General features: G+C 45.3%; 1 long non-coding RNA gene across 3 annotated transcripts; it reads right to left on the reverse strand.

Moving 5' to 3' along the window:
• Nucleotides 1–14982: 14982 nt before the first annotated feature.
• LOC135243052 (uncharacterized) lies at nt 14983–18706 on the reverse strand. 3 transcript variants are annotated; one of them, XR_010326548.1, is made up of 3 exons: nt 18498–18701; nt 16734–16778; nt 14983–16117 (listed from the first exon to the last, which is right to left on the reverse strand). It is a non-coding gene; the product is annotated as an uncharacterized LOC135243052 (long non-coding RNA). The 3 variants fall into 3 exon arrangements; XR_010326549.1 differs by lacking the exon at nt 16734–16778 and having other exon boundaries at nt 18498–18706; XR_010326547.1 differs by having other exon boundaries at nt 14983–16778; nt 18498–18706.
• Nucleotides 18707–19110: the final 404 nt, after the last annotated feature.

Here is a 19110-nt window from a genome sequence, read left to right on the forward strand (position 1 = left end):
AAAAAAAAAAAACTCTCACTGCAGCCCAAGACGATTAGATCTAGCCTCCATGAGAGTGTCTGTTTCCCCCTTCCCCACTGTAGAGCTGAACCAGGCTGGCTCATTATAGCCCTTTCCCACTGTAGAGCTGGAACCAGGCTGGCTCATTATAGCCCTTTCCCACTGTAGAGCTGAACCAGGCTGGCTCATTATAGCCCTTTCCCACTGTAGAGCTGGACTAGGTGCTTTGGCTCATCTACTAGGCCGCTTATTATCCTTTCCCACTGTAGAGCTGAACCAGGCTGGCTCATTATAGCCCTTTCCCACTGTAGAGCTGGAACCAGGCTGGCTCATTATAGCCCTTTCCCACTGTAGAGCTGGAACCAGGCTGGCTCATTATAGCCCTTTCCCACTGTAGAGCTGGAACCAGGCTGGCTCATTATAGCCCTTTCCCACTGTAGAGCTGGAACCAGGCTGGCTCATTATAGCCCTTTCCCACTGTATTATAGCTGGAACCAGGCTGGCTCATTATAGCTTCCCTTACTGCCTCTGTAGAGCTGGAAGTGCTCATTATAGCCCTTTCCCACTGTAGAGCTGGAACCAGGTTGGCTCAGTATAGCCCTTTCCCAATGTAGAGCTGGAACCAGGCTGGCTCATATTATATATTCATATTGTGATCATGTGGCTCTCTGAACACAAATAGCGGTCCACTTCATAAATATTGACACAATATGTCCTCCCTTAAATATGTTGCCATACTGACACTAACTTCTATAGAAGAGAATGGTACTGATTTCATACACCAGTGTCACCAAATGGACTTGATGGAGAATTTAACTGTGTATGTATGTTATATACACCTTTTACAAAAAAAGGAATTCGTATGACCTGTCAATATCTGCTTTTACATTTTTTTTTTCAGAAAAGGTAGACCTCTTCACTTCAGAAAAGGAGGAAAACTCTTTGGTAAGATGGTCCTCTCAAGATTCGCAGGTGAGCGCATTTAGGTCAGGTCGTCCCACCATGACCTCACAGCCTAGTCACCAAAAATGAGGTCTATTCTTAGGAGCACTAACACATTCAGAGGAAAATTTCAGTTCAGTGGAAAGCTACTGGCAAAATTATACACTTGCAATGTAATTTTATTGATCAAAATTAACAAGGTATTAATTTATTTCTGAGCTGTACTGCTAAAGGGCCCATGGTTTATTACAGCATGCATATCAACATGAAGCCTTCAGCTTCAGGCGGTGTGATTTATGCAGACTGAAACGCTCGCGCAGAGAGTTGTTGCTAGTGGCAACACATTATTTCAACCTTTTGACAGCCAAGAGCTCTCATGTGGTCCTGCTGCTTTGGTTGTGTGGATACACACCTCTCCATCACTGTATCCTTCTGCTGGTATACCGCACAACCCAGGAAACACGTTTTACCTCTTATGCATACAGCACGCAACAATAATCCTTCGCCTTAGTTACATTACATTTAATTGGCAGACGCTTTTATCCAAGCGACGTACAATAAGTGCATACCGAATTTCATTGGAACAACTACAAAACACAGGTACGATAAGGTACAATACTCATTTTGTAACAGTTATTCATAGCCACGAACACATTAAGTCCAATTTACAAAGTAAACATTAATCTCTGATCTAACCTATCAAACTAGGAGGTATGACAAGCTACAACATCAAGATAATGATACGAAGTACAATAAGTGCTGGATGGAGGTACACGTGACATGAAAGTGGCACAGGTCCTGTAAGCAGACGGGGGCTGTCCTGTTGGCAGCAGTGTAGGCGAGGGTCAGGACTTTGAACGTGATCCTGGCAGCGACCGGTAGCCAGTGGAGTGACCTCAGCAGAGGAGTGACATGAGAGAACTTGGAAAGTGCATTAGCATTCTGAATCATCTGTAGTGGCTGTATGGGACAGGCTGGCAGGCTTGCAAGGAGGGAGTTGCAGTAATCAAGGTGGGAGGTCACCATAGCCTGGACAAGTAGCTGGGTAGAGAGCGTGGCCAGGTATGGTTGAGTCATCCTGATGTTATACAGGAGTAATCTGCAGGACCGTGATGTTGCCTTGATGTGCTCGTTGAGGTCCAGCTGCTCATGCAGGACCACCCCCAGGCTCTTTGCAGAGTCAGAGGCAGTCACTGTGGTGCCATCGACAGTGATTGAGAGCTTGCATAGTAGGGAGGTCTTGTAGGGGATGAACAGTGGTTCAGTCTTGTTGAGATTGAGCTTCAGGTGATGGCTAGATATTCTCTTGTTAACCTGCAAGGCAGAGGGAGAGAAAGAGAAGAAGAGTTGTGTGTCATCTGCATAACAGTGATAGGAGAAGCCGTGTGAATTAATGACTGAACCAAAAGATTTAGTGTATATGGAGAACAGCAGAGGCCCCAGTACAGATCCCTGTGGGACTCCTGTAACAAGGGGATGCTGATCCAGGTGACCTAGTAGGATCTATCTGCAAGATAGTAAGCAAACCAAGAGTGGGCAGTCCCAGAAATGCCCATCTCAACTAAAGTGTAGCTTGTGATTGACCATTTTGAATGCTGCCGACAGGTCTCACAGGGTCAGGACAGAGGAGAGGCGTGAGGCTCTTGCAGTGGCAAGTGCCTCCGTCACAGCCAGGAGCGCAGCTCTGTTGAGTGCCCAGATCGAAAGCCAGACTGGTGAGGGTCAAGCAGGTTGTTCTGATGGAGAAAAGAGAACAGCTGTTCAAGCACTGCTCGCTCAAGGGTTTTGGACAAAAAAGGCAGAAGTGATGCAGGTCGATAGTTCATAACATCAGAGGAGTCTAAGGTACGGTTTTTTAAGGAGTGGGGTAAGGCGAGCCATCTTAAAGTCGGTGGGAACATGGCCAGAGGCAAGGGAGAGACCTGGCAATACCTCGCCAGGTATGGACCGGAGGTCTGTAGATGGGTTGGGGACTGGTGGGACAGGTGGTTGCGCAATGAGTGGTCATGAGTTGGAGCACATCACAGTCCTCCAGGTGTTTCACTTCCATCTAAACAGACTCAGGAACATTAAGTCACCTGCACTGTAGATGTGCAGTACTGCATTTGCAGACTGATGCAGCATTTTTCCCCCCTTAAAAAGCATATCTGTTTATTTTTTGGCAAAATTGTGGGTGGTTATACCCAAGAAAACAATACATATATACATATTTATATTATTATTACGTTTTATATTTTATTTTATTTTTTACCGTTGCCGTTAGTCTCCTTCCCCTCTCTGCTCCGTTCTGGGAACCTGAGGAGACGATGTTCACTTGACCAGAAGGTGTCACATCCCTGTCTCCGGCTGTCAGGGGCATTAATGAGGCCCCCGTCAGTCCCCGGCTCTAATGAGCCCCAATTAGGGGGCAGCCGCGCGGTCTGCCGTCACTCTGCGCTCCCTAATGATCCGGCCGCCTCCGCCGCTAGCAGCGCACAGCTCTCCTAATGGGGTCTCCAGCAGACCACGGCCACCCTTTAACTCTTTAAAGGGAATACGGAGAGATTCTGCACCCCTACAACTCCCCCGAGAGCCGTTTTCACTTTATACACATTTGTGTTAAAGAGTCACTCTGATACTTTGGGTCTTTTTATATTTTCTTAAAACATTATGTCCCTAATGTGTGAAGTTAATCTATTTACAGTATTAACGCGGATCGCTGTTTTTATATTGAGTTATGAGAAGCAAGTCAAACCTAACATACATAATGGAACAAATATTTACTGACATAAAAATAATCTTCTTTATATTTATCTTCTATATATTTCTCATGCGGCAGAAAGAATCGTACAAAGTATTAAACGTGCCGTTGGCGTAACTCTCGTACTGTACTCCTCGCAAATGAGAATGAGAGGCTAGTACGAATAATTTCAATCAGTTCCCGAGAGGCACAGAAATGTAATTATGTCTCTACAAAAGTGTCTGCACAAAAATAAAGAGATGTCAAGTTTGTTGCCCTGAAGCATTTTGACAGGAAGTTTTCATATTGGCAGAATGTTTTAGTTTTTTTTTAAAAAGCAGTTTTGTCGTTTTGGCAGTGATGATTAACCAGTAGGATTCAGAAATGTGGGATGCAGCTCTTGCTTTGTTCTGGCCGTACGTGGTCCGCCGGGCGACGGCAGGTTTATATCCAGAAACGGCCTCTCCCGGCGGAGGCCGCGGAAAGACATCCTGTCGAGTGGGCGCGCGTGGGCACAGTGTTTAACACAAACAGAACGAGCGTTTTTCTCTCAATGAAAAAACGCGTTTATACGGTTTTTTTTAAGGAATTTGGTTAGGTGATCGTTAATTTCAAAGATGCTTCACAGTTCACAGACAAAGTGTTTCCTGGAAATTAGATGACTGTAAACAGGCTTAACATTTTGGAAAAATCAGAACTGTGCGCACGCTTGAGTGTGCCGCTTCTGTTTTTTAAATGTCACATCATGTATTTTTGTTCATTCGTGACTGGCCTTTCAGGCCAAAAAGAAAGCATAATGTATCAATGCGATGTAGGATCTGATATGAGGCTGACACCATATAAGAACTGGTTAATACGAACCACAAGTACCACCATAATCCTAGCCATAACAGTGATAACCATATGTAATAGATAATAAGCAATTTATGAGACAGTGAAATACAAGGTAAAAGATGATGTCAAAAAAAAGTATAAGGACTGAACAGCTAGTAAAAATGCTTAGGAAGAAAGTGTGTATATAAAGAAACGATTGCTTCAGTATACATACTGTACTTCATAATTATCCTGAGAAGCTATCCGTATCACTCTATTGAACACTTTGTGTTTGCAAGTTATGGGCATATTGTGCACATAGTGTCCAGTAACTATCAATATGAGTAAGCAAATACATATACCTTATGGCTTATGTCATATTGTTACCATGGTGCTGAACAGCAATGCATTTCCCTGTATCATTCTGAGGCAGTCATGGCTTTTCTCCCAATGCAGGTCAGAACCCCCACGGTTCAGATTCTGCTTATGAAACATGTGGGTCAGGCAATTATCCTTGAAAATGTTATGTTCAAAAAAAAAAATCATATTCGGCTACAATGCACCTTTCGTCTGTTTAGACGTGTCATAAACCCACCAGGCAGTTACACAGCAGGGGAAAAAAAGAAAAACATCTGTTGCCATGACGCATAATTGACTTGAAATGAAATGGCCAACAATTTCCTCCTTACGTGGAAGGTAAACATCACCGTCCTGAGAAGAAGCTGTCCGGTGTGTGTGTATGTGTGTGTGTGTGCGTGCGTGTGTGTGTGTGTGTGCGCGCGTGCATGTGCGTGTGCGTGTGTGCACGCGTGTGTGCGTGCGTGTGTGCGTGCGTGTGCGTGTGTGCGTGCATGTGCATGTGTGTGTGTGTGCGTGTGTGTGTGCGTGTGTGCGCGCGTGTGTGCGCGTGTGTGTGCGTTTGTGTGCGTGTGTGTACACGTGTGTGTGTGCGTGTGCTTGTGTGTACGCGTGTGTGTGTGTGCGTGTGCGTGTGTGTACACGTGTGTGTGTGTGTGTGTGCGTGTGTGTGCGTGTGTGCGGTGTGTGTGCGTGTGTGCATGTGCATGTGCGTGTGCATGTGCGTGTGCGTGTGCGCGTGCGCGTGCGCGTGCGCGTGCGCGTGCGCGTGTGTGCGTGCGCGTGCGCGTGCGCGTGCGCGTGTGCGTGTGCGTGTGCGTGTGCGTGTGTGGAGTAGTCATTTATGGTGTCGTTGATGTACTTTGACGGGCTGGCTTATCCTCGGATGTAATCAGTCTGTCGTGTTGCCTGGAAACTGTCGGATGAAAAGACTGATCTCGTCTCTCAAGTTTCTGCAACTCTGCCGTTTGCAGTCAGAGGCCCCCGGTGCTGCGGCAAACAGCCTGAGTCTACAGTCCCTCCGTTTTATTTTTATTTATTTATTTTTTTGAATACATTATCCAATACACCATTAAGCTTGAGTTATCTATTGTTCAGGGTGTTCTGTTCATGTTAAGATATGTCTGAATTCGGCACTTCACGTTTATTTAACCGTCTCACTGCAGATGGGGGCGTTAGAGGAGTCTTGCGTTGGGCCTGTGACTGTGTGATTGACATCAGCTTGGTGAGGATTTTGGGGCTCCGTACCCCGATGGAGGGACCCTGCTCTTGCGCTCTTGAGCAAGATACTCGTTTCTCAGAGAATTTCTTCAGCAAATCTCCAGCTACAAATCGCCCTGGATACATTTGTCTTCCTAGAAAATAATATTAATCAAGCAGAGGTATGACAGTGTGAGCCATCCCTTCACAGAGCACGCTTGCTGTGTGATGTCACTTTGGCTGGAGATCAAGATCAAGTCCAAAATCTTAGTCATTTATTTTCAGTAAGTGACTTGGGCCTTTCGTTCATTCGGTTAAGATGCAGTCCAGTGAGTGGGCACGCCCATATGGCCTGGTGCTGAATCGCTTACTGCGGCCAGCAGAGCCAGGTCAGGCCCAGGTCAGGTCCAGGTCAGGCCCAGGTCAGGGCTAGGTCAGGGCTAGGTCAGGCTCAGGTCAGGCCCAGGTCAGGCCCAGGTCAGGTCCAGGTCAAGCTCAGGTCAGGCTCAGGTCAGGCTCAGGTCAGGCTCAGGTCAGGCTCAGGTCAGGCCCAGGTCAGGCCCAGGTCAGGCCCAGGTCAGGCCCAGGCCAGGCTCAATGCAGCAGGGTCTGGTGCTCTTCATCGACTGGACTGTCTGCATCTCATCACACACCAGTGGTTTCATTTTATTTACCAGCGTCTCCAGAACACGCAGAACACACAGAACAGAGCACACAGAACACACAGAACACGCAGAACAGAGCACACAGAACACGCAGAACACACAGAACAGAGCACACAGAACACACAGAACACGCAGAACTGAGCACGCAGAACTGAGCACACAGAACACGCAGAACACACAGAACAGAGCACACAGAACACACAGAACTGAGCACACAGAACACACAGAACATGCAGAACAGAGCACACAGAACACGCAGAACACACAGAACAGAGCACACACAACACACAGAACTGAGCACACAGAACACGCAGAACTGAGCACTCTGCCCTGTTTGATCCGTTCCCTGCTGTGTCTGTGAGATTCAGATCCTTCCACCTCAGAGATCTGCACAGAGAGCGGAGCACTTTCATCTCTCCAGCTACTGCAGCACTCAGTACCAGTCTGCACTGAGGCCAGATTTACCCAGCATCCTCCTGTACAGCTCTTTATTTATTTATTTATTTATTTATTCTTATTTTTCATGGTGTCTTGATGTTTATTTACATTTTAAGAACCGTGCAGCATTTCATCTGTATTTTATTATATGTTTTTGTTCTTTTCCACTGTGGGGCTGCAGAGCGACTGTGCAGATCAGCTGGGGGACTGCAGAGTGACTGCGCAGCTCGGCTGGGGGGCTGCAGAGCGACTGCGCAGCTCGGCTGGGGGGCTGCAGGGTGACTGCGCAGCTCGGCTGGGGGGCTGCAGAGCGACTGCGCAGCTCGGCTGGGGGGCTGCAGGGCAGATTATCAAGCTGTTATATTTATTGGGTTAAATTAATTAGTTTAAAAGAAAATCAAGCAGTTAAGAACTGAATCATGTCCCCTAAATCTATAGCATTTTAGATATTTCTACAATTAAATATGTGGAGGATTTTTATACAGCACTGGTTGAATAACATAAAGTGACAGACATATATATACTCTATATAGAATGTATAAGTGAATAATATATGTGTTTGTGCATTACGTGAACGTAGTTGAAGAGATATACAATGGATAGATATATATAGGTTATATTCTATATGTTAAATAGAACATATATATAGTTGGCTCATCACTTGATTAACTTATTGCGTCGACTTCTGTTTATGAAGTGGAGGGTGAAAGAGGCATTCCTGTTCTGCCGATTGTCCAAATGCCCCCCCCCCCCCTCAGCACTGGGTAAAACGATCCTCTTTCAATAAACCAGGTCCGCTATGACAGCTGGGCCGGGGTGGGGGTGGGGGTGGGGGTGGGGTTCCTACCCGGTCAAGTGCGCGGCTGAGAGCGCCTCTGTGCCTGAGGCTCCGCCCCCCCCCCCTATCCCCCAAACGGTTGCTATTTGCCTCTGCTAGATCACATTTAACAATGAAAGCGTCATTTATTTGCGATAAAGATGTGATTTATTCATATCAGTGAGCTCCAGTAATGGTGATTCCCATAATAATTAAGCAATTATGGATAATTACACAGGGGCTTGATTAACATGCTCATTTGGATGTGACTGATGTGTAAGAAGATGTCTGACAGCAGGCCAGTTATTGAGCCGTAAATATTCCGGAGACATAGAGAAGGTTTGATGGCAGGTTGTGAAAAACGCTGTTATCTGTGTATACATACAGACACAAGGAGGACGGGGAGGATGAGTAGGGGAGGTGGTGGGAGAGAAGCTGAGAGATGAAATGGAGGAAGGGAGTTTGGGTGGAGATGTAAAGATGGAGAGATAAAAAGAGAGAGGATGTGGAATGGAGAGAAAGATGGCAAGGAAAAGGTGGAAAGGAGGAGATAAAGGATCTATCAGCAGGGCCATGAGTACATGTGCACTGAAACGTGCAGTCCGGTGTGTGTGTGTGTGTGTGTGTGCGCGTGCGCGCGCGTGCGTGTGTGTGTGCAGGTGCTCTCTGCTTGGATGCTGGGTATACTTAGCCGGAGTACGGTCAGCCAGACCTAGGAAAGAGGATCCCCACAGGAGCAGGGGGTGGGGGCTGGGGGGTGTTATTGTTGGTGACGACGGGGGGGGGGGGGTGGAGTGGGGGTGGGGGGGTCGCCGGATGTGGCACGTGTGAGCAGCCTGGCTGGCACGGTTGTGTTTCCCAGCTGGGGGAACACAGCCACTGGCGAGCGGCCTGAGGAGCTGACTCACCTCCCAGCCTCACACATTAGATTTTTTTAATCACAAAGTTCTTCCTTTTCTCTGGTGTTGTGCCAGTTCCGCTCACAATGTTTTTTTTACACGGTACTGAGGCACCAAGAGGCTGCTGCTCCCAGTATCAAAACAGATATGAAATATGAACATGCTGACATATGAACAAATGCAGCACTTCACTGATCTGTTCCTTAAATTTATTGAGAAATAAATGTACGTTATTGGGAAACTGAAATAGCACATTTTCATATAATTTTGTTGTTTAAACTGACTGTGGCGCAGACACGTATACAATATTTTTTATTCACCTACAGAGGAAGATGGGTTTCCCCCTTGAGCCTGGTTCCTTCCGAGGTTCCTTCCCATCTGCTACAGGTAGATTATCCTTGCCTATGTTGCTTTAGTCTTGCTCCTGTGGGGGTTTAAGCCAGGGTTGTCTGTGAAGCATATTGTGAGGATTGTTTGTAAAAAGATCCATATAAATTAATTTTGATTTGATTTTGATTTTAAAAACTGTGACTGAGGGTTTTCCACAATGCACAGGAAGTCCTCAAAAGCCTAAATTTCAGATCACTGACGATGAAGACAACCATATAAATCATCACAAATGTTTTTTTTTTTTTTTTTAATGTGGCACAATTTTTACAGGTGAAAGAGACTACTCGCAACACATTCTGTGTCCCTAACCAATCACAGGTGAGGCATTCCTCGAACTCCGTTTCCCTGTTATGCTAATGAATATGCTAATTAGTATTCAAACTGCTGCTGGCACCAGACGCTTCACCAGTCAACAGTGCTGTTAGTCGTGGGCGAGGAATGAATGATGAAAATGGTAAATTAGGCCGAATTAGTCAGCCCCCAAAAAGAATTCTCTGTTAAAACGAGTCTGCCCACCGACCCCCCCCCCCATCGGTGCCTGTCTGTCACCCACCGGACTGTTATCTGCCTACTTTTCTCACATACTCATAACTGATTTATTTAAATTTTATGATTCAGTCATAAGATGTATTTATTTTATTTTTTTTGGCACAAATTAATTTTAAATGTCGAGTGTATTTTCTGATACCTGATAATTGCACTCCCAGAATATGCCCATAACAATGGTGAATGCCCGCAGCTGAGATGACCTGGGTCTAGCTGTGCACTGTGTAACAAAATGGAGCATGAGGCTGTTAGTCAGCTGTAGGAAGTTGCTCCTTTATGCAGTAGTGATCATTTCACGTAAATTTGTTTTATATCTGAATCACTATCTGCTGGTGTCTTGAAAGGTTGCCTGACCCATTTTATCAAAAATAATTTTCCCCAATGTCTTACATTAGGCTGAGCCTTTTTAAAATTTTTATGTGGAAACAGCAGGGATTCGTAAACAACGTTTGAGCGTGTTAATTATTTCCGCCTCCTGAAAGGTTCGTTATGATTCACAGTGAAAATAAAGCTGTTCACCTCCTTCCACTCTTAATCACAGATCTTCCACCTGACCCCATCTCCCAGGTTACTTGAAAGAATTTAGGAAACTTTGGGTAGCATTGCTTTGGAATACAGCTTGTTAAATGTGTGTTTAACTTGTTTAAATTGTGAGCCAAGATAGCCAATATTGTTTCATGTAATTTGGCACAATTTTGATATCAATAATTTTAATGGCAGGCCTGGATTTTAAGTAATCACTAATAGACAGTGCTTTGTATGAGTGAGTAACTTGGCATTTTTGTATGTTGAAAATGAGTTTTTCATCAGATTTTCACATAAAGAGGCATATAGAAATGATATGCAAGTATTTTTTATGCAATTTTATAACTCTGGAAACAAGACTGTATAATAAGACCACTATAAAAGAAAATTAACCACATTGACCCTGGCAACTATAGAGCTTTAACTTCCAATGTTAAAAATGTTATCATAAATATGGATTTCTCATTTTAAGATAAGGTTATAGGAAGGAGGTCCAGATGTCCATTGGACGCGTGCTAAGTTTGATTGACATTTAAGAACAGCAGAATAGTCTTTCTAAAGTTTTAAGATCACGCTACTGGTTCACCCCGGCTCTCAGAACGTGGCCCTAATTCTGTTGCGCTGCAGTGATGAATGGGTGAGCTGCAGTTACACACACTAAACGTATTACTGTTAGATAAAATTACGTTCTTTTTTAAATTAAAGCCAGGAGTGCAATATTCACGATTGATTAATCACTTTTGTACTTTCAGTTCTTTTACCATGTTATATCTGTGTGCGTGACAACCGAAATCTGTGCTGTAACTGCACGGCTATATATAAAGCGTCAAACTCCACGAGTGACGGCTATGTAAACAGCTTTGTGCTCCGTTTCATTTTTCATTTTTGAAATGACAGGAACCCAAACAACATCACCGTGTTCCTCACAATGTACAGGCGCCGCTGGGAAGTCATTTGCAGAAAGGAAAATGACAACAAACACGTAAATAAAACATAACATTGTGTTGCCCTTCATCCTCCGGGATATGTTTGCCCGGGTGGGCGCAATTATCTCGCTGGAGAAAAGCGTCTTGCACAACCGCGGAAGAGCTTCACGTAGCCTCTGCCTCCTGCGCGTTCAGTCAACTGAAAGCTGCCGGTGAGCGGCGGCGCGCGTACACCTGCTCTACGGGCGCATGCGCGTGTTGCCGTGACAGATCCCTGGTTCTCACGGGCATAAGTAATTCTTAGCTTTTTCCCCGTAATTGACTCCGCAGCGGCTCATGTTATTATACAGAGAAACTCTCGCTTTCCACTTGGTTTAGAATGCTTATTGTACCTTCTTTGAGTTGCAGTGAAGCGGATTTTCCTGCAGCAGTCAGCTAAGGGCACGGTCACGAATCATCTACAGTATTTCGCCTTCTCCTAACCGCTGATCGCAATCTCGGCTGCCTTGTGACTGTCCGGGCAGTGACTGTCCGGTCGCTAGCCGACCGCAGCGACGGGGACCCACAGTTGCGCCCAAGATGGCCGCTGTATTCTTGCCATCCGCGGAGCATCCGCAACCTGTTGCTTTACGTGGCCACGAGCATTAACGCAGCCTGTAGCTCTTGGCAAACTTAAATGCAGAACTGTGCTGCAGGCGGTCTCCCTCTGTCCGTGTTCTGTGTGTTCTGTACAGGCGCCAGGGGTGTTTTTACTGGAGTTTTACTGGAGTCCAGCGCCACATTTAGATCTAGGGGTTATATTTGTCTGTCAAGCCTGCTATTCGTGGGGCGACTACAGCATAATCCAATAGGGTATCCAGCTCATACACACTAGATCTCCGCTAAAAATGTCTGAGTCCTGTTTGCTGAACAGAGTTAAGAGCAATTCTAGTTCCCATGGTCCTCTGCTCAATTTCTAATCCTAGTAGGCCTCAGTATTTATAGATCCACATGAGAAAACAAAACCAGGGTCATTTTTTTTAGATGGCAAAGTGTCTATGAAACTCAAAATATCAAGACAACTTAGATTTTTAGATTATTTAAGTTATGCCGACTAACGTTCTTTAGTTCAGGAAACATTTTAGAAAGAGTTGTTTTCTGAAAAAGTTGCCTTGCCTTGAAATTTTGAGTATTCTAGCTTTTTTTTCTACAGTAAAGTGTCTTTGATTTAAGAACCAAAAATATTCAATACACAGTTTTGTACATTTTCGTGTGTGTGTGTGTATTACTTGGTAACTGCAAGAAAAATGGCTGATTATGTTTTTATTGATTAGAGCTGTGTTGATTTTTTACCCATGATCCTCCACGTTTCTTCCTTCTGTCAGAGAAGTCTGGTTTCCTGATGGGCAGTGCTGGCCTGCATGCTTCTGTAATCCGGGCTGATCACTTCCTGTTGGATCTGGTTTTTACCTGAGTATACTGCACTCACTGTGATTCCCCTATAAATATCCACACTAAAACCCACCTTGCAGTCAACTACTGACACCCACCTCGCCCATTTTGACCTTCAGAATTTTAATAAAATTGCCATCTAATGATCTTCTTCTTGTGCAGCATTGATGGCACCGGGTGAGGGGTGGGGGCGAAAGCGCTAGCAGACCTGCTCCAATCTGGGGGGGGGGGCTGGGGGTCGCATGGAGTGTCCCAGGACAAAGAACTTATAATGAGCAAAAGAAGAGCAATGCACCGGTCTTCAAAACCTGAAGTGCATGCATATCCGCTACCAGTGCACAGCTGTCACATCTGTTCCCCTCGCTTTCTGCCTTTTGTAATGCTGTGTGTGTGTGTGTCTAAGTTCCTCACGTCTGCACTATACACCCGACACACCTTCACGGATCGTTTATTTTCATGGTGCCCATATTCATACATTTAATGCCGGAGAAACAGGCAGGGATTGCATGTGAACAAGCCTGTGCTCCCCTGCTTATTATGCCGGAGAAACAGGCAGGGATTGCATGTGAACAAGCCTGTGCTCCCCTGCTTATTATGCCGGAGAAACAGGCAGGGATTGCATGTGAACAAGCCTGTGCTCCCCTGCTTATTATGCCGGAGAAACAGGCAGGGATTGCACGTGAATAGGCCTGTGCTCCTCCCCTGCTTATTTGGGTGTTTTTCCTCTCTGAGATGCCGGTTATTTCCAGCCTAACATAAAGTGTTTACGACAGCTGAGCCAGCTGTAAGGCCTTTTTATTTAGGCTGCCTGAAAGGGTCCTGTATAGAGGACTCCAATGGTAAAAACTGGTGACTTGCAACTAAATATCCATGTTGGACAGCAGTGTGTCTTCATGGTGTGTGTCAGTGAACTGACAGGGGGGGGCTGGGTTTAAGTTATTTGGGATTGTCTGCCCATTCTCTCTCTCTCCTTTTCTCTCACACTCTCTCTCTTTCTTTCTCTCACAGGTCAGTGGCTAAAGTGGCTCAAAAATAACAACCTCTCAGAATCCCTGCTCATGTGACGTTGCGAATGGGAGAGCAATGCTCTGGAGACGAGGCCTGTCTGCTTCACACCGCGGGTGCGTAGTGTGAGTCTGCTCTGCGTCGCGGGTGCGTAGTGTGAGTCTGCTCTGCGTCGCGGGTGCGTAGTGTGAGTCTGCTCTGCGTCGCGGGTGCGTAGTGTGAGTCTGCTCTGCGTCGCGGATGCGTAGTTTGAGTCTGCTCCGCGTCGCGGGTGCGTAGTGCGCGGGTGCGTAGTGTGCGTCTGCTTCACACCGCGGGTGCGTAGTGTGAGTCTGCTCTGCGTCGCGGGTGCGTAGTTTGAGTCTGCTCCGCGTCGCGGGTGCGTAGTGCGCGGGTGCGTAGTGTGCGTCTGCTTCACACCGCGGGTGCGTAGTGTGAGTCTGCTCCGCGTCGCGGGTGCGTAGTGCGCGGGTGCGTAGTGTGCGTCTGCTCCACACTGCGGGTGCGTAGTGTGTGTCTGCTCCGCGTCGCGGGTGCGTAGTGTGTGTCTGCTCCACGTCGCGGGTGCGTAGTGTGTGTCTGCTCCGCGTCGCGGGTGCGTAGTGTGTGTCTGCTCCACACCGCGGGCACGTAGTGCGCGTCTGCTCCACGTCGCGGGTGCGTAGTGTGTGTCTGCTCCACGTCGCGGGTGCGTAGTGTGTGTCTGCTCCACGTCGCGGGTGCGTAGTGCGCGTCTGCTCCACACTGCGGGTGCGTAGTGTGAGTCTGCTCTGTGTTGCGGGTGCGTAGTGTGAGTCTGCTCTGCGTTGCGGGTGCGTAGCGTGCGTCTGCATTCAGACTTAAAGCAGTCGCCTGTTTCACGGAAACTGAGGGAATTCCACGGGTAAAGTTTGCAGTTTTGAAAGTCTTAACTATTATTCCATGCCCCATGCCTGCATGTTACACTCTGTAAATCTGAAGACATAAGTGATGACACTTTCACCAAAAGCTGGAAAGGAAAAACTGACAAAGAGAGCTGGTTGCTGAAATGTTTCCACCTTAAAATTTGTTTCTGTGAGCAATGAAATCCTATGTAGTCCCTCTGTACCTAGCACTAGTGGTAATTTTGTGTGTGACATATTTATATTTACAATTTCTTCACTAGAGCTGCAATAAAACACAAGGTCAATATTCTATTTAAGCAATCGTTTTCAGCCATAATGGTCAAGGCTGTCTAAACCAGGCTTATGAGACGCTACATGTCTTTGAGGGACATCTCGCCCCCTTAGATTTATCTCAAACACAGCAACACATATCGGTGCTCTGGGTGTTTCAGAAAACACTCTTTATACCAGTGGACTCCATTCCAGGCAGCGACATTGTTTGGTCCAATAAATCCAGGAGGCGTTTCAGATCTGCAGGCATGCCAAACAAAAATGTTCTTTTGATGGAAAAATTCTCTGCTCAGAACACGCAGCGCTTTGCAGGCAAAATATTGAAATAGAAGATGCAGAAGAAGAAGAAGAAGCTTCCTTGTTCTTTCGAGAGAGAACATGACCCCTGGAATTTGGTTGAATCATCCTGCATGTAAGACTTAGGCCTCGGAAAGAGACAGAACATGAAAAATAAAACGAAAGAGCTTCTGTGCATTTGGGCTCATGCCAGAGGTGGACTGTTGTTCACTCAGAGAGGAGGAAGAGGAGGAGGAGGAGGAGGAGGAGAGGTCTCGGGTGGTATATTTAGATAAATCATCTGATCCTCTCCTCTTTCAGGCTGAGTACAGCTGTGGGCACACTGAGTGTTTCACACACCCAAGAGCTTCCTGTCTCATCTGCAGCATTCCCAACAGGAAGTACCGTCCACAGGAAGTACCAAAGTGTCCAATCTGCAGTGGCTCACTAACGTCCAGGCCTGGGTCCTCTTCAAAGCACAACGTTGAATCTGAAGCACCATCGCCTCTCTTAAACTAGTTGAAGAAAACCTCTGGATTTTATACTCACACATGAGAGTCGACTGAAACAAATGGTCCGCAGGTAACCTATCAAAAATATTTCCACAGAAACAATGCATTCATTCTTTGGTACTAGTCTTGTCATATAGAAAGATAATGCAGATTTTTAAAAAATGTAAAACCATGATTGACATCATATTGATGCTCTACTTCAGTTATTCATTATTAGTTATCATAACATACGACTGCAGTTAAGCTAATTTAACGGATTAAAATGTCACGTATTAAGGTTTTTATGTGTATTTGACATCTTAACATTTAAAAACGTGGTCCATTCAAAGCCGTATGAATGCAGTTGAAAGAAATTCTGCATCTACGCCATGTCGATCACAAATACAGCTCAGGTTGAACGATGACTCTCACAGCAGTCGCGTGCGTTCACTTGGTGAAGAGGGAGACAGCGCACTGACATCACAGAAGGGTGCATTGGGAAGAGTGGCGTCTCCTCCTCATCCTGTGAAACATTTCATTTTTGATGCAGAAAACTTTAACACGGAAACGGCCGGCAATCACAGCGAACTTTTAAATGCGTGAGCTAAAATGAATCATGCCGCCACAAAACGATTCTGCTGAAGCTGGACGTCGAGAATCAAACCGATTCAGTCGTGCATTTGTGTGCATTATGACCTTCGTTTAGTCACTTAATCACAAAGAAACAGGATGTGACTGTAGGAGTGAGAAGCGGTACCAATGCGAGACGCCCATTGAAAACATGGCTCTTCTGTGATTGTGAGAGTGCATGTGTTTGTGTGTGTGTGCGCGCATGTGTGTGTCTTTGTGTGTGTCTGTGCATATGAGAGAGAGAGAGAGAGTGCAAAATAGCTAAGCTTACGTGAGAACCAGCACTATAGCATACGTACATACATACGTCATTCTTAAAACCCTCAAAGCTATTACCCATTACTTTGGCTAATCCACCGTGAAAGCTAAAGTTTTTCACACCCTGTTCTTTATTCCAGAAAAGGGACGCCTGAGTATCTCTGCTGGTTTTTCAGGTTGCAGCTGATAGCAAAACAAACCATTACTTGCATACTTATTGAATGGTTACCATTTATCAGTTTAGCACGTACCTCCATTCAGGCTGCAGGAGGAACCTTCTGAAATGTACAAGCAAACTGCAGGACAAGACAAATATATAGCAAGGCAGTTCGCAGCCATCATCGTTTTTCTTACACATTCAATATGATTGGAGTCTTTTGGTGTAAGCATAAGTTCCATCCATCCAATATCTATAGCTGCTTATCCTGAGCAGGATCGCGGGGGGCGCTGGAGCCTATCCCAGCGTGCATTGGGCGAGAGGCAGGAATACACCCTGGATGCGTCGCCAATCTATCGCAGGGCACACAGACCGTTCACTCGCACACTCATACCTATGGGCCAAAAGCTGCAACTTTACTCCAGTTTTTTGACCCAAATTTGCTACTCTCTTGGCCAAGCTGTTATTTTGTTTAATTTGGGTGAATAACATTTATGTCACAGCTGAAAGCTGCATTTTCTGCCCTGAACGCATCAAACTCCAAAGAAATGAAAATGAGTCAAACTGAATTATGTACACAATAGATCCAGGCCCCTTCCCAATTCTATGTGCACTAGATCCAGGCTCCTCCCCTATTCTACATTGTACCATTCCAAGTTGATTTGAGTCCGGCAATAATATTCACAAAGAAAACCAACAGCAACTCATATATAGCCTATAACATCAGAAAATAATGATCGTACAATGAGAGAGGTGGAAAAGGTGCAAAACTACAGAAGCTCAATCTTATGGATTTGTATGTTAGTTCATGCAGGAATGCTCCAGGTTATTACTGTAGGAAGACTACAGTACCCGGCAGGCTACATCCCATTTGATTTTACTGGGCACATTCTACAAATAGTTGTCCTGAGAAAAATGCTGAAAGATATGTATGTGAAAGAAAACACCTTCAGAAACTCTCGCACCGGCAATGCTGGCCATGTCTGAATTTGGTTGCAGAAGATGTTTTTTTGTTTTTTTTTTGTGGAGGTTTAAGCAATTATTTCAAAGTGAAGACACTGATTGCCTTCGTGCTTATTTATTTTGCACAGAGCTGATCTTAAGGGGTCAAACCTAAGATACAAAGCAGAGATTTGGTAATGTCTAGGGTTATAGATTATCAATGCAATTCGTCTATCTCTTCGGATATTAAAATCTCATTTTTTAGTTACATTGCTGTTGTATGTCAGAGCTGGTTGACGTCAAAGTAATTTAAACTTATATAACTAAAAAGAAGAGGTGATACGACTAGGTTAAGTTATTCAGTAGGCTGTATACAGTGTGTCAACTCAAAGTCTATTGTTAAAAGAGTCTGTGGTTAGAGGAAAAATGATTTCAGCCCATTCCATTTCTTCGCGTGTTTTCGTGAATGGGTTCTTTGCTGTGGTCAGTGTGAAATATACTTTTTACCCATAATTCCTGTTTGTCCAATTCATCCTGCGTTCATTCATCCCGTAGTCGGCTCGAGATCACAACCCATTTAGGGAGGAGTGTCCTAGTTTCGGTCGTCACAACAATACCGTTTTGCTTTGGCAACCACTGTTGCCGGATCTGAACAAAAAATCTACTATAGTTCTCATTTCGCTTCTATAACGTTTAAAAATACTGTCTTCCATATAGCTTACTGAATATTAACCACATATTTCAACTTAGTGGTGTAGCTACAAGCTGCATGAACGCTGAGTGATTAATATTATCGTGAGGGAATGTTTCAGTGGTAGCTCTGTGCGGACAAAATGTATATGCAAAACCATCAAGTTAATCATGGTAAAAATCGAAACCCCCTGCAAGAAAGAAACGGACAATTAAATGCACCTACTTTTACACAGCATTGTGCAGAGGTCACTAGAACAGTGACAAGTAGATTTTTTGCTGCTGAAAGGAGGACGGTTGTTTTTCTTCGCTACGCGAACACATGAAGTTCAATGTGACACGGCCCCTGACCAGTCACGCCAGCATTTAGCTTTGCTTCTGCCATTGGATAAAAGTAGGTCAACTCGGCCCGTCACGTGACCAGCCATTCCGCCGGCCTTGTGCACTGTATCCATGCAGGCAACGCGTGACGGGAGCTCGCTCCTGGTGCGTCTTGTGTTTAGTGGCAGAATTAGTAATGTAGTTTGTGTGGACGGGCGTAGAAACATGTAAAAAAATACTAAAAAGCAAATGTAATAATTATTAATATATATATATATATATATATATATATATATTTAAATTAATTAATTAAATTTTTTTTTGCCTCCACACCAACAAAATCGAATTGTTCCGGTCAGGCATCTAACCAAAGTGTGTTGCAGAACTCATATCTCTGTTAAAAGCTGTTAATGTAGCCCGCGTCCAAACGAATACGATCTCATGTTTTGATGGTGAAGTTAATACGGGCAAGAAAACTGCCTCCTGGTTAGTCAGCTACAACCAGACGGAATGTGTTT

The sequence above is a fragment of the Anguilla rostrata genome, chromosome 17 (assembly GCF_018555375.3).
Source record: "Anguilla rostrata isolate EN2019 chromosome 17, ASM1855537v3, whole genome shotgun sequence".
Taxonomy (NCBI): Eukaryota; Metazoa; Chordata; class Actinopteri; order Anguilliformes; family Anguillidae; genus Anguilla; species Anguilla rostrata.